Source organism: Bombina bombina, chromosome 4, assembly GCF_027579735.1.
Source record: "Bombina bombina isolate aBomBom1 chromosome 4, aBomBom1.pri, whole genome shotgun sequence".
Lineage (NCBI taxonomy): Eukaryota > Metazoa > Chordata > Amphibia > Anura > Bombinatoridae > Bombina > Bombina bombina.
The window spans coordinates 109,053,493-109,068,056 of record NC_069502.1 but is presented as its reverse complement, the minus strand read 5'-3'; the positions used below and the strand labels follow the sequence as shown (position 1 = coordinate 109,068,056).

At 38.7% G+C, this 14,564-nt stretch overlaps 1 protein-coding gene across 2 annotated transcripts in view; it reads right to left on the bottom strand.

Moving 5' to 3' along the window:
- The window catches only part of MMUT (methylmalonyl-CoA mutase), a 212,893-nt gene extending 208,308 nt beyond the window's left edge, over positions 1 to 4,585 (bottom strand). Inside the window, exon 1 of one of the 2 annotated variants that reach the window (XM_053709592.1) lies at positions 4,463 to 4,585. The gene's annotated coding sequence lies outside the window, so the exon portion shown is untranslated. The remainder of the gene's footprint in view (positions 1 to 4,462) is intronic. The other variant, XM_053709593.1, reaches the window with a different exon arrangement.
- Between the last annotated feature and the right edge of the window lie 9,979 nt (positions 4,586 to 14,564).

The following is a 14,564-nucleotide window of genomic DNA, read 5'->3' as shown; positions in this document are numbered from 1 at the left end:
AACACTGTAATATAATATACTTTTTATCTCTGTGATTACCTTGTATCTAAGTCTCTGCAGACTGCCCCCTTATCTCAGTGCTTTTTACAAACTTGCATTTTAGCGAGTTAGTGCTGACTCGTGCATAACTCCATGGGAGTGGGCACAATGTTATCTATATGGCACATATTAACTAGCACTGTCCAGCTGTGAAAAGCTAATACAATGCACTGAGATAAGAGGCGGCCTACAGGGTCTTAGAAAGAGGCAGATATTTAGCGGTTTCAAGGGTTATAAAGTATATCAATATAACAATGTTTGTTGTGCAAAGGTGTGAAATGGGTAGTAAAGATGTTATCTATCTTTTTTTAAGCAATAATAAAAAAATCTGTTGAATATCCCTTTAAGGATATTCTAGTGCAAAAGCGCATGCTCTAATTCACTGGTTTTCAAACCTGTCCTCTGGCCTCCCTAACAGTGCTGTAATTTGTTACCAGGGATAGGCAAGGTGTCCGAGACTAGCCCTTGCAGTGTCCGCCACAACCTTAGTATATCTTGTCTTTCTGATTAAATAATAGGAATACAAAAAATATGTAGTGTAAATAAAGTTAGTGGCTTGTCAAGAGACTGCTAGCGATATTGGGTGATAAGTTATGGAATATATAAAGCCCAAGTGAAATACTGGATGTGTATCTGCATCTGTATAATAACACCCAGTTCTATACAAAGACACAGTAGTGACACTGGCACAAGCGTATAGCCATAGGAGGGCTGGTTATAGGATCAGTGGTATCTGCATCTGTATAATGACACCCAGCACTATATAATGACACAGTAGTGACACTGGCACATGGGTATAGCCAGAGGAGGGCTGGTTATAGGATCAGTGGTATCTGCATCAGTATAATGACACCCAGCACTATATAATGACACAGTAGTGACACTGGCACATGGGTATAGCCAGAGGAGGGCTGGTTATAGGATCAGTGGCATCTGCATCAGTATAATGACACCCAGCACTATATAATGACACAGTAGTGACACTGGCACGTGACATGGGTATAGCCAGACAAGGGCTGGTTATAGGGTCAGTGGTATCTGCATCTGTATAATAACACCCAGCTCTATACAAAGACACAGTAGTGACACTGGCACAAGTGTATAGCCAGAGGAGGGCTGGTTATAGGATCAGTGGTATCTGCATCAGTATAATAACACCCAGCACTACATAATGACACAGTAAAGACACTGGCACATGTGGGTATAGCCAGAGGAGAGCTGGTTATAGGATCAGTGGTATCTGCATCAGTATAATAACACCAAGCACTATACAAAGATACAGTAGTGACACTGGCACAAGCGTATAGCCAGACAAGGGCTGGTTATAGGGTCAGTGGTATCTGCATCAGCATAACAAGCAGCTCTATACAAAGACACAGTAGTGACACTGGCACAAGTGTATAGCCAGAGGAGGGCTGGTTATAGGATCAGTGGTATCTGCATCAGTATAATAACACTCAGCTCTATACAAAGACACAGTAGTGACACTGGCACAAGCGTATAGCCAGACAAGGGCTGGTTATAGGGTCAGTGGTATCTGCATCAGTATAATAACACCCAGCACTACATAATGACACAGTAGTGACACTGGCACATGCGTATAGCAAGACAAGGGCTGGTTATAGGATCAGTGGTATCTGCATCAGTATAATAACACCCAGCTCTATACAAAGACACAGAAGTGACACTGGCACATGCGTATAGTCAGACAAGGGCTGGTTATAGGGTCAGTGGTATCTGCATCAATATAATAACACCCAGCTCTATACAAAGACACAGTAGTGACACTGGCACATGCGTATAGCCAGAGGAGGGCTGGATATAGAATCAGTGGTATCTGCATCGGTATAATAACACCCAGCTCTATACAAAGAAACAGTAGTGACACTGGCACAAGCGTATAGCCAGAGGAGGGCTGGTTATAGGATCAGTGGTATCTGTATCAGTATAATAACACCCAGCTCTATACAAAGACACAGTAGTGACACTGGCACAAGCGTATAGCCAGACAAGGGCTGGTTATAGGGTCAGTGGTATCTGCATCAGTATAATAACACCCAGCACTATATAATGACACAGTAGTGTCACTGACTCATGGGTATAGCCAGAGGCGAGCTGGATATAGAATCAGTGGTATCTGCATCAGTATAATAACACCCAGCACTATATAATGACACAGTAGTGACACTGGCTCATGGGTATAGCCAGAGGCGAGCTGGATATAGAATCAGTGGTATCTGCATCAGTATAATAACACCAAGCACTATATAATGATACAGTAGTGACACTGGCACATGGGTATAGCCAGACAAGAGCTGGTTATAGGGTCAGTGGTATCTGCATCAGTATAATAACACCCAGCACTATATAATGACACAGTAGTGTCACTGACTCATGTGTATAGACAGACAAGGGCTGGTTATAGGATCAGTGGTATCTGCATCAGTATAATAACACCCAGCACTATATAATGACACAGTAGTGTCACTGACTCATGGTTATAGCCAGAGGGGGGCTGGTTATAGGATCAGTGGTATCTGCATCAGTATAATAACACCCAGCACTATATAATGAAACAGTAGTGTCACTGGCTCATGGGTATAGCCAGAGGAGGGCTGGTTATAGAATCAGTGGTATCTGCATCAGTATAATAACACCCAGCACTATATAATGACACAGTAGTGACACTGGCTCATGGTTATAGCGAGACAAGGGCTGGTTATAGGGTCAGTGGTATCTGCATAAGTATAATAACACCCAGCACTATATAATGAAACAGTAGTGTCACTGGCTCATGGTTATAGCCAGAGGAGAGCTGGATATAGAATCAGTGGTATCTGCATCAGTATAATAACACCCAGCACTATATAATGACACATTAGTGAGACTGGCTCATGGGTATAGCCAGAGGATGGCTGGTTATAGGATCAGTGGTATCTGCATCAGTATAATAACACCCAGCGCTATATAATGATACAGTAGTGACACTGGCTCCTGGGTATAGCCAGAGTAGGGCTGGTTATAGGATCAGTGGTATCTGTATTGTATAATAACACCCAGCACTATATAATGACACATTAGTGAGACTGGCTCATGGGTATAGCTAGAGGGGGGCTGGTTATAGGATCAGTGGTATCTGCATCAGTATAATAACACCCAACACTATATAATGACACAGTAGTGTCACTGACTCATGGTTATAGCCAGAGGGGGGCTGGTTATAGGATCAGTGGTATCTGCATCAGTATAATAACACCCAGCACTATATAATGACACATTAGTGAGACTGGCTCATGGGTATAGCCAGAGGAGGGCTGGTTATAGGATCAGTGGTATCTGCATCAGCATAATAACACCCAGCACTATATAATGACACAGTAGTGACACTGGCTCATGGGTATAGCCAGAGGAGGGCTGGTTATAGGATCAGTGGTATCTGCATCAGTATAATAACACCCAGCACTATATAATGACACAGTAGTGACACTGGCACATGGGTATAGCCAGAGGATGGCTGGTTATAGGGTCAGTGGTATCTGCATCAGTATAATAACACCAAGCACTATAAAATAATGCTTTTAATTTCAAATGTACCTTGGTGTCCTTCACTAAGGTCTGTACTTTGGGAAATGTCCGCCACAGCCTTTGTCTGTGCCTATCCCTGTTTGTTGTCATGCAATTTTTGCACTATCGATGCTCCAACTCTAAGGTCCCAATAATCTAAATCTCTCTGGTTTGGAGGTATTATCTATGAGGTATTATCAGTATTGCAATGTAAGAACATTTATAATGACACATTTCAGCTTGTGAGCTTTTTATCTTTCTATCATGGCTCTGGAAGAGAAAGAGAAGCACATAAATTACTATATAAAGTTCAACAAAAAACACAAAGATTTAGTGTGACCTTTCTCCATGCCGGCAAGTTTTTGATCACTGGCCTATGTGTTTAGATTCTGTAAAGTGGCTAAACAACGTTAAAGTTCTGCTTGGGAAACACAGATAACTGCTGTAGCTGAAAAGGAAACAGCAGGTGAAACGACTAGCAGCTTCAGTCACATGACTCTGCCAATGGCATGCATCTCCAAGCAGAACTTTAACTTTGCGTTTAACTTTTTATGGGGGTTGAACACATAGAGTTGAAGTGTACAGTGCAAATACTGTATAATCAACACTTCTGTTTATTGTGGACTATTATTAATAAATATGACGGTGTGCACATTTATGCAAGCGCAGAGCCACATGAAAACAATGATTAGAAAGAACATCAAATGCCACAGTACTGTAACTGCACTAGCAGGGACCTTGTGAGCGTGCACTTTTTAATATCACAGTATAACGTGTCCTTCAGAAAATAATCCATGTACCCTTGAACACAACTACAGGTTGCTGCACCCCGTATTCAGTCTGTATGTGTCCTTCTCACCTTATCAGCAGTGTCTTGGCAGCTGTGAACAATCAGGAATAGCACAACTACAAGTCCCATCATGCTTTGCGTTATACATAGGCTTCCCCTGATTGCTCCTCATAGAAACCGCCTTGACAGGCCTGGCAATGGATTGGCTAGAACTATGGGAGGAGCTTGTACCGCCTCTGTAGAAAACGCCAAGCTGAGTGAGAAGGGTCCAACTGCAGAGTGGAGCTCCACTCTAGACAGGAAACATGTGACCTCCACTCAAAGCTTTTTTTTTTTATTTTATTTTAATCAACTTTAATGTAACAAACAAGCTATAGACAATGATTAGGAAAACGAAACATTTTGTAGCTTTCTTCCTCTTAATGTTCATTCACAGTGCTTTATGCAGATTGTGATTTATAAGGTAACCACTGTGAATGAACATTAACCCCTTAGTGACCAGACCATTGTTACATTTTCTTACCAGGGCTATTTTTACATTTCTGCAAGTTGTTGAATAATGCAGAGGCTGAGCACTCACAGAAAACAGATGCCGACAATTCTAATCCTAGATTAAATATTGAAGCTTTTTTCCTGCAGTTTTTAGTTTTATGTACTGGTGACGCTATAGACTGAGGACAGAAACTGAGATTACACTGTGACAATGAGTGGTGACAACAATGCAGGGAGCAGCATTAGGAATATCTTTTGCATTTTTCTGTGATAACTACCTTGCTGGGAGAGAGTGAAATGTCTTTGTCATTAGCTTGATATTATTGTCATACATCAACATGGGACATGTATCTTATATGTGCACCAGCGCTGATAAACAACATTTATTGTTTGTGTGCTCCCAAATCTGCAGAGCTCTATGTAAATGTCCCTAGAAAGTTTGTTTTGCTGTTAAAAAGCTTAGTGACATTTTTAAACTCAGTTCTTTATTAACCCCTTAAGGACCACAGCACTTTTCATTTTCTGACAGTTTGGGACCAAGGCTATTTTTTAATTTCTGTGGTGTTTGTGTTTAGCTGTAATTTTCCTCTTACTCATTTACTGTACCCACACATATTATAGACCGTTTTTCTCACCATTAAATGTATTTTCTAAAGATACCATTATTTTCATCATATCTTACAATTTACTATATTTTTTTTTATAAAAATTTAAAGAAAACACACAGTATTTCTAACTTTGACCCCCAAAATCTGTTACACATCTACAACCACCAATACACTCCCATGCTAAATAGTTTATAAATTTTGTCCTGAGTTTAGAAATACCCAATGTTTACATGTTCTTTGTTTTTTTTTTTTGCAAGTTATAGGGCAATAAGTACAAGTAGCACTTTGCTATTTTCAAACCATTTGTTTTCAAAATTAGCGCTAGTTACATTGGAACACTGATATCTGTCAGGAATCCCTAAATAACCCTTCACATATATATATTTTATTTTATAAGACAACCCAAAGTATTGATCTAGGCCCATTTAGGTATATTTCATGCCACCATTTCACCACCAAATGCGATCAAATAAAAAAAAATGTTTACTTTTTCACAAAAAAAAAATTCTTACTGAAATTATTTATAAACAGCTTGTGTAATCATGGCACAAATGGTTGTAAATGCTTCTCTGGGATCCCCTTTGTTTAGAAATAGCAGACATATTTTGTTTTGGCGTTGCTTTTTTGTAATTAGAAATCCGGTAAATGCTGCTGTGCACCACACTTGTATTATGCCCAGTATTGACATAATAAATTCAGTAGCTTATAGTGAGTTTGTAGGGTTGATTTTAGCTTTAGTGTAGTAGACAACCCAAAGTATTGATCTAGGCCCATCTTGGTATATTTCATTTCACCGCCAAATGCAATAAAATACAAAAAAATTGTTCCCTTTTTCACAAACTTGAGGTTTCTCACTGCAATTATTTACAAACAGCTTATGCAATTATGGCACAAATGGTTGTAAATGCTTCTCTGGGATCCCCTTTGTTCAGAAATAGCAGACATTTATGGATTTGGGATTGCTTTTTGGTAATTAGAAGTCCGCTAAATGCTGCTGCGCACCACACTTGTATTATGACCAGCAGTGAAGGTGTTAATTCATTAGCTTGTAGGGAGCTTGTACGTTTAATTTTCGCTTTAGTGTAGTAGACAACCCAAAGTATTGATCTAGGCCCATTGTGCTATATTTCATGCTACCATTTCACCGCCAAATGCGATCAAATAATTTTTTTTTTTTACTTTTTCACAAACTTTGGGTTTATCACTGAAATTATTTACAAACAGCTTGTGCAATTATAGCACAAATGGTTGTAAATGCTTCTCTGGGATCTCCTTTGTTCAGACCCCCCCCCAACAGCTCTCTAACCCCCCCTTCTACTTTTTAGCGTACATGTTATGTACTTTCAGCTGTCTGCCAGTAGCCATTTTACTATATTTATTTGCTTTTATTTTTTTTATATACAGTAGATATATAAAATAAAATCTGTATTGTATTTGCCCACCCTAATTCCCCTACCACTCTACCCTCTCCCAGTTTATTTTACTAATCTATTATCCCCCTCTCCCTCCTTCCAGCTTCAAACTTTTTCCGTTTTATAAGCGTTCCCACCCGCTCCTGCACCTCTCACATACCCTACCGCCTTCTTCCTGCTCCCTTCAGTGATGGGCCACCCACCTGCCTCCCTCCTATCCTTCACACGCCACCAACGATCGGCATCATCACTGGGACTCTCTGCAACGGTTGCTTAGAAAATCTTAATGCACTATGCCTCAATATTGAGGCATTGCTGCAATCTGTGTCCCTTTCTGTATTGTGCAGCGGTGGTGCCAATCGGTGGCGTGGGAGGGTAAGGAGGGAGGCAGGTGGGAGCCCCATCACTGGAGGGGCTGGAGAGGCTGGGACCACTGCGCTGCATAAAAAAAATATGTTAAGATAGGGATAGAGGGATAGTGATAGATGGGTAGAGATAAATGGATATAGGTATAGGGAGATAGGGATAGAGATAGAGGAATAGAGATAGAGGGATAGATGGATAGGGATAGATAGACACAGCAATAGAGGGATATATGGATAGTGATAGAGATAGAGGGATTGTTGATAGATATAGACAGGAGCGGGTGGTACCTCTGCGCTGCAGAAAATTAGATGTTGAAAGTGGCAGGGAGGGTGAAGGAGGGAGGGGGATAAGAGAGAGGAGATCTGAGTGGATGGGGGTCAGATGGTAGGCAAAGGTTCTAGGAGGGAGAGGTGGGTAAATAAGGGAGTGGGTAGTAAGTTGGACACATTTTTGACCGTCTACACGGACTTTAACACTAGTATTGCAATAAACAGATAGCAAATGTGGAACAAATTTGGTTATGTTTTCAAAAAGTAAATGTTATTTTAAAAAGAGTTAAAATCCTTTGAGCCACTTATTTATTTGTGGATATATACACGGCATGAACCCCATCATAGGACAGATATGTTATCAGCCTTGCCCAACGCTCTTTATGGAAAACAAATTGGTGACAGCCTTGCTACTTCATATATTTTACCTTTTATGAATAATAAACTGTTATTTTAAAAGGGTTAAAATCCTTTTGGGTCACTCATTTCTGTGATGATAAATACTCGGCATGAACTTCATCATAGAATAGACAAATATTTTCAGCATGGCCCAATGCTTTTTAAGGCAAACAATCTGGTGCCAACTTTGCCACTTCATATATTTTATCTTATAAATTAAAGGTATTTAAAAAGGGTTAAAATCATTTGGGCCACTAATTTATGTGTGGATATATAGAGGGCATGAACCCCATTATAGAATAGACATGTTATCAACCTGGCCCAACGCTTTTTATAGCCAAAAAATTGCAGGCAACCTTGCCATTTCATATATTTTACCTTTTCTAAATAAGTAATTGGTGTTTAAAAACTTTTAAAATCCTTTGGGACACTCATTAATGTGTGCTTATATACATGGCATAAGCCTCTCTATAGGATATACATGTTTTCAGCCTGTCACAATGCTTTTTATATCAAACAATCTGGTGCCAACCTTGCCACTTCATATATTTTACCTTTTCTGAATAAGTAACTGGTATTTTAAGTGTTAAAATCCTTTTGGTCACTTATTTCTGTGATGATATATACTCAGCATGAACATCTTCATAGAATATACATATTTTCAGCCGTGCCCAATGCTTATTATAGCAATTTTTTTGTGCCAACCTGGCCACTTCATATATTTTACCTTTTCTGAATAAGTAACTTGTATTTAAACTGGTATTTAAAAAGGGTTGAAATCCGATGAGTCACTCATTTCTGTGTGCATATATACAGGGCATGAACCACTTCATATTTTTAAAGGGACAGTCTACACCAGAATTTTTATTGTTTTAAAACTAAGTTTTGCATAACTAACACATTTATAATAATATACTTTTAACCTCTGTGATTATCTTGTATCTAAGCCTCTGCAAACTGCCCCTTTTTTCAGTTCTTTTGACAGACTTGCAGTCTAGCCAATCAGTGCCTGCTCCCAGATAACTTCTCGTGCACGAGCACAGTGTTATCTATATGAAATACGTGAACTAACACCCTCTAGTGGTGAAAAACTGTTAAAATGCAATCTGAAAGAGGTGGGCTTCAAGGTCTAAGAAATTAGCATATGATTAAGCTTTCAACTAAGAATACCAAGAGAAAAAAGAAAAATTGGTGATAAAAGTAATTTGGAAAATTGTTTAAAATTACATGCTCTATCTGAATCATGAAAGTTTATTTTGGCCTAGACTGTCCCTTTAAGTTCTAAGCCTGACCCAATGCTTTATATGGCAAACAAACTTGTGCCAACCTTGCCACTGAATATATTATACCTTTTTTAAAAGTAACTTGTATTTAAAAAGGTTTAAAATTATTTGCGACACTCATTTCTGTGTGGATATATGTTCTAAGCCTGAACCAACGCTTTATATGGCAAACAAACTTGTGCCAAACTGGAGCTCAACTCAAAACAGGAAACATTTGACCTCCACTCAATTTTTTTTTTTTTTTTAAATGGATTTTAACGTAACAATCAATAGACACAATAATTCAGAAAACTAAATATTTTGCTTTCCTGTTCTTAATGTTCATTCACAGTGGTTTATGCTGATTGTTATTAATAAGGTTAAATAAGCACATTCTTTACATTAACATATGTTCTGTTAGGGCAAAAGTATAAGCAAAAGTAATGATTATTGTAAGTTATAAATACATCATCTCTGTAAATCACACCTGGCTGCCATCAGGGGGTTACAGGGGTGACTCCTGTCAGGGGCCAAATGGGCCAGGGTGCCCCATGAGGCAAGAACAACTATTATTTTCTTTAAACAATTGTGGCAGCCACCAGAGGGTACTACAGCAGAGTGCTACTGAGTGTGGTCAATTTTATTAAAATGAGTAAAGCATTAGCATTTGAGAGGATTTTTGAGTGTGCACTAAACCACTATGCGTAGTGAGACAGACTTGGCACTTAAAAGGATACTAAACACAATTTATTTCAATCTTGATTAAGATAGAGCATGCAATTTTAAGCAGCTGTTTAATTTACTTCTATTATCAAATTTTCTTTGTTCTCTTCCTATATTTATCTGAAAAAGAAGAAATAAAAGCTTTTGAGCCGGCCCATGTTAGTTTGAGAACCTGGGTTACGCTTGCTTATTGGATGGCTAAATGCAGGCACCTATTAGCAAGCTCTATCCAGGGTACTGAACAAAAAATAAGTCATGCTCCAAAGCTTTCATTCCTTACTTTTCAAATAAAGATAGCAAGTGAACGAATAAAAAATTATAATAGGAATACATTATAAAGCTGCTTAAAATTGCATGCTCTATCTGAATCATGAAAGAAAAAATGTGGGTCCAGTAGCCCTTTAAGTTTGTACAGTGTGTGTCTGAAGTCAGATGGCAGAGCACTTTCATTTGCAGAGGAGGTAGGACTTACATAGTAATTTTTTTTTATTTCTTTGTGCAATTTTGGATTGTAACTTCAGTGTGGTAGTAGTATGGTGGGGCCAGGGGTCCATAAAAACACATTTTTTTTAGCAATCTGCAGCAGTATATTTATTATTATTTGACAATGCTGTAGAAATTCTATATTTAAAGCCATGCATAAAGGTTTCCTCCTTAATACACAAATGGTAGTTGCCCTTTTGAAAGATATATTTTTTTTTTAGTAATATATACATTTTAACTACATTTCAGTTTACTGCCCCTTTATGCAAGGACTTTACAGATGCAAGGAGGCATTTTATCTATGATTTTTACATATGCATAAAAAGTTATACTTTCAAACTAAGATTTCTCAGTGTTTGAAATGATACAGGTTAACTTAACACTGTTCAGCTTACACTACAGCTGACTTAATTTTGAAATACATACAAACGAGCCTAAATCATGCATTTAACCAGATCTAATGGTATGAGACCTAGTGCCACGGCTTATGGTTCCACCAAGACCATATAGAGTACAGCATTTTCAAAATCCATAAGTACAGCTGACAGATGGGAACATGTTTACACCATAATTGAAGTGTTGCTCTTCTTTGGGGGAAAAAACACAAACATATGTCAACCTTTTAAAAGTACTTTTCTTCATCTAGCCATCTACCGATAACATTAATCTACAATTTTGAATTCATAGTTTAATTTTTGTTTGCACATTTGCAAATCTAATTGTTTAAAAAGTGATCTCTTAATTTCTGCAATTTTTTTATCATGCATGTCACACACTGTTTTGTTGTTGTTTTTGTTGGTCTCTCTGTGAGAGTGGGTGTATATGTCTGTGCATTTTCTGTGTATGTCTGTGAGGGTGTGTGCGTATGTCTTTGTGCTTTTTCTATTTGTGTCCCTGTGAGGGTGTGTGTATGTATGTATTTGTGTATTTCCTCTTGATGCCTCTGTGAGGGTGGATGTGTATGACTTTTTTTTTATGTGGATGTCTCTTTGAGGGTGGGTGTGTGTATGTATGTATGTCTGCGTTTTCTGTGGATGTCTCTCTGAGGGTGTGCGAGTATGTCTGTGTGTTTTCTTTGGTTGTCTCTGTGAGGGTGTTTGTATGTATGTGCAGTTTCTGTGGGTGTCTCTCTGAGAGTGTATGTCTCTGTTTTTTCTGGATGTCTCAGTGAGGGTGTGTGTCTCTATGTCTTTGTGTGTTTTATGTGGTTGTCTCTCTGTGTGTTGATGGGTATATTATGTTAGTGGGTGACTTGTAATCCACACATGAGAGCATTTTGTAACTCATATGATTGTCTGCAATACATCAAACAACACCCACAACTTCCTTTAACATGTTTCTTAGATAGACATATATGGACATTTTATGTTACTCCTCTAACTGCATTTCCTGTAGCCTCATGATGCGAGACTGCTATATAACTGCTGTGTATACTTACAGTAAACGGAACTAGTGAGAAACACTCTCTGTGCTTGTGTGCTTTCTTGCTGTTCCCCGGAGCTCTGGAGAATCGTGTTCAATCAAGGTCAGAAACCATTTGAACTTATAACCCTAACCTTATACTATGAAAGCAGAAGCAACAATAGGCTACTATATATATATATATATATATATATATATATATATATATACTGTTAACTATAATTATCTTGTACCTTCATACTTGTGGTAGTGTGTTATTAAAGCACTGACTCAGAAATGGTGTTAATTATCTTATTTTTTTATTATTATCAATAATTTAAACAGAAACACACCACCACCCCTTGTCCATCAGTCATTTGTTGAACATGGCATTAACTTGGAGGCCCTGTTGGTCAAGACATGCCTGCAAAAACAACTCCATATCTTCTCTGTGCTGAAATACAAAGAGGAATGGCTCCCTTGCTTCTGGTTCTTCTCTTTGCATCACGTTATCTATGGCCTCCTGGCAGTCATCTTCATTCATTGACACATAACTTGGTATGGTTATGCGCCCACAGAACAGTGCCTCATTCTTGACAACCCATTGTATAGCAATGTGTAGATCTTTAATGATTGCTGCCTCTTGTGTCAAGCACATGGGAGGAAACTTAGTCATAGTCAGAATCAAAACTGTTATTTTCATAATAAATAAAAAATCAGTTAAGGGACACTCAAGTCAAAAACAAACTTTTATAAATCAGAAAGAACATGCAGTTTCCAATTTACTTCCATTATACAATCTGCTTCAGTCTCTTGTTATCCTTTGCTGAAGGAACAACATTGCACTACTGGCAGCAAGATGAACACATATAGGCCACGTTCGGGCAGCGCTCAGGAGCTAGTGGAGGTGCTTCACTTCCAGCGATGACGTGGCGCTAGGTGACGTCACAAGCAAGGGAGCTTAGAGAAAATGATCGCATGCGCAAAGGGATCTGCTGCACAATAATGGACTTTGCGCATGCAAACGTTTTTAAATAAGCTCCCTTGTAGCTGACTGTAAAAATGTTTAAATTGTGTCTCTTTATTAGTGGAGGATTATTTTTATTTAAGCTGTTTACACAACACCTCTCGGCAAACATCGCAACTCTGACCCACCTTCATTCAGCTGTTCTCAGCTCAGCCCCTGTAGCTTATCCTGCCACATTAAGCTAATAATAGTACGGGTGCTGAGCTGAGAGCAGCTGAATGGAGGTGGGTCAGAGTTCCGATGTTTGCAGAGAGGCAGGGGAAACCAGAGACACTAGGGAAACAATTCTCAGCATAACACCAGATAAGCATGACAGCAGCATTTAGTACAGGGCAAATTGGAGATAGGTTAAGTAACCTATCTCCAATTTGCCCTGTACTAAATGCTGCTGTCAGACTTATCCGCCTCACCTGTCCCTCCTCTGCTGCTTATAAAAACATGGCAGCCTCCACAGCAAAACGTGTGTGGAGGCTGCCATGTTGCCAAGCGTCTGAGCTTGCTCTGAAAAGTGACAGCTTTTCCAGCACGATGGAAGCGCTGGGACTTACGTCATCAGAGCACTCAAAAAACGCCAGGCATCTCACTTGCAAATGTGAGGAAAACGCTAAAAGTGAGTCCCAGTTCGCTTGGAGCGCTGCCCGAACGGAGCCATAGTCATCCAATCGCAAAAGACAAATGTGTGCAGGCAAAAATCAGCAGCTAGCTCCCACTAGTGTTGAATATGTGCGTATTCTCTTTCAGCAAGGGATAACAAGAGAACAAAGCACATTTAAAAATAGATGTGAATTTATAAGTGTCTTAAAATGACATGTTCTATCTGAATCATGCAAGTTAAATTTTGAATTTACTATCCCTTTATCTCCTTAAGGACCGCAGCTGTAACAGATGAAAAAAAATTAAATAGTAAAAATAATAAAAATAAATAGTTATGTAGGGTTAGGGTTAGATCTAGGCTTAGTGGTAGATCTAGGGGAAGGGTTAGATCTAGGGTTAGATCTAGGCTTAGTGGTAGATCTAGGGGAAGGGTTAGATCTAGGGGAGGGTTGGGGTTAAAAGGTCACTGAAGGAGAAAAAGGTTAATCGTAAAAATTGAAAATTGGGTATTTCAAAACTCAGGACAAAATGAAGAAAGTGTTTAGCCATGTTGTTTTCTCGTGGGTTGTAGATGCGTAACAGATTTTGGGGGTAAAAGTAAAAAAAAGTGTGTTTTTTAATATATTTTATCATAATTTATAAAAAATATTTAGTAAAAATTATATGATATGATGAAAAGAATGGTATGTGTAGAAAGTCAATCTTATGGCGAGAAAAACGATATATAATATGTGTGGGTACAGTAAAGGCGTAAGAGGAAAATTGCAGCTAAACACAAACACCGCAGCAATGTAAAAATAGCCCTGGTCGCTAACGCTAAAAAATTGGTAAAACAGTCAGGTCACTAAGGGGTTAAATATGGTAAAAAAAAAATAAGTAAGAGGGAAATTACCGATAAACACCGCAGCAATGTAAAAATAGCCTTGGTCGCTAACGCTAAAAAAATTGTTAAAACAGTCAGGTCACTAAGGGGTTAAATACGGTAAAAAAAAGAAAGAAAGCAGCAAACCTTCTTCTTGTTTAAAGAGAACTTCCCTGTGGAGGTTGTGGATGTCACATTATTGTTGTGTAGAGTGGAGCTTTAAATAGTTCAAGATTGTTAATTTAAAACAGTAGACAATACATGAAAACTAAA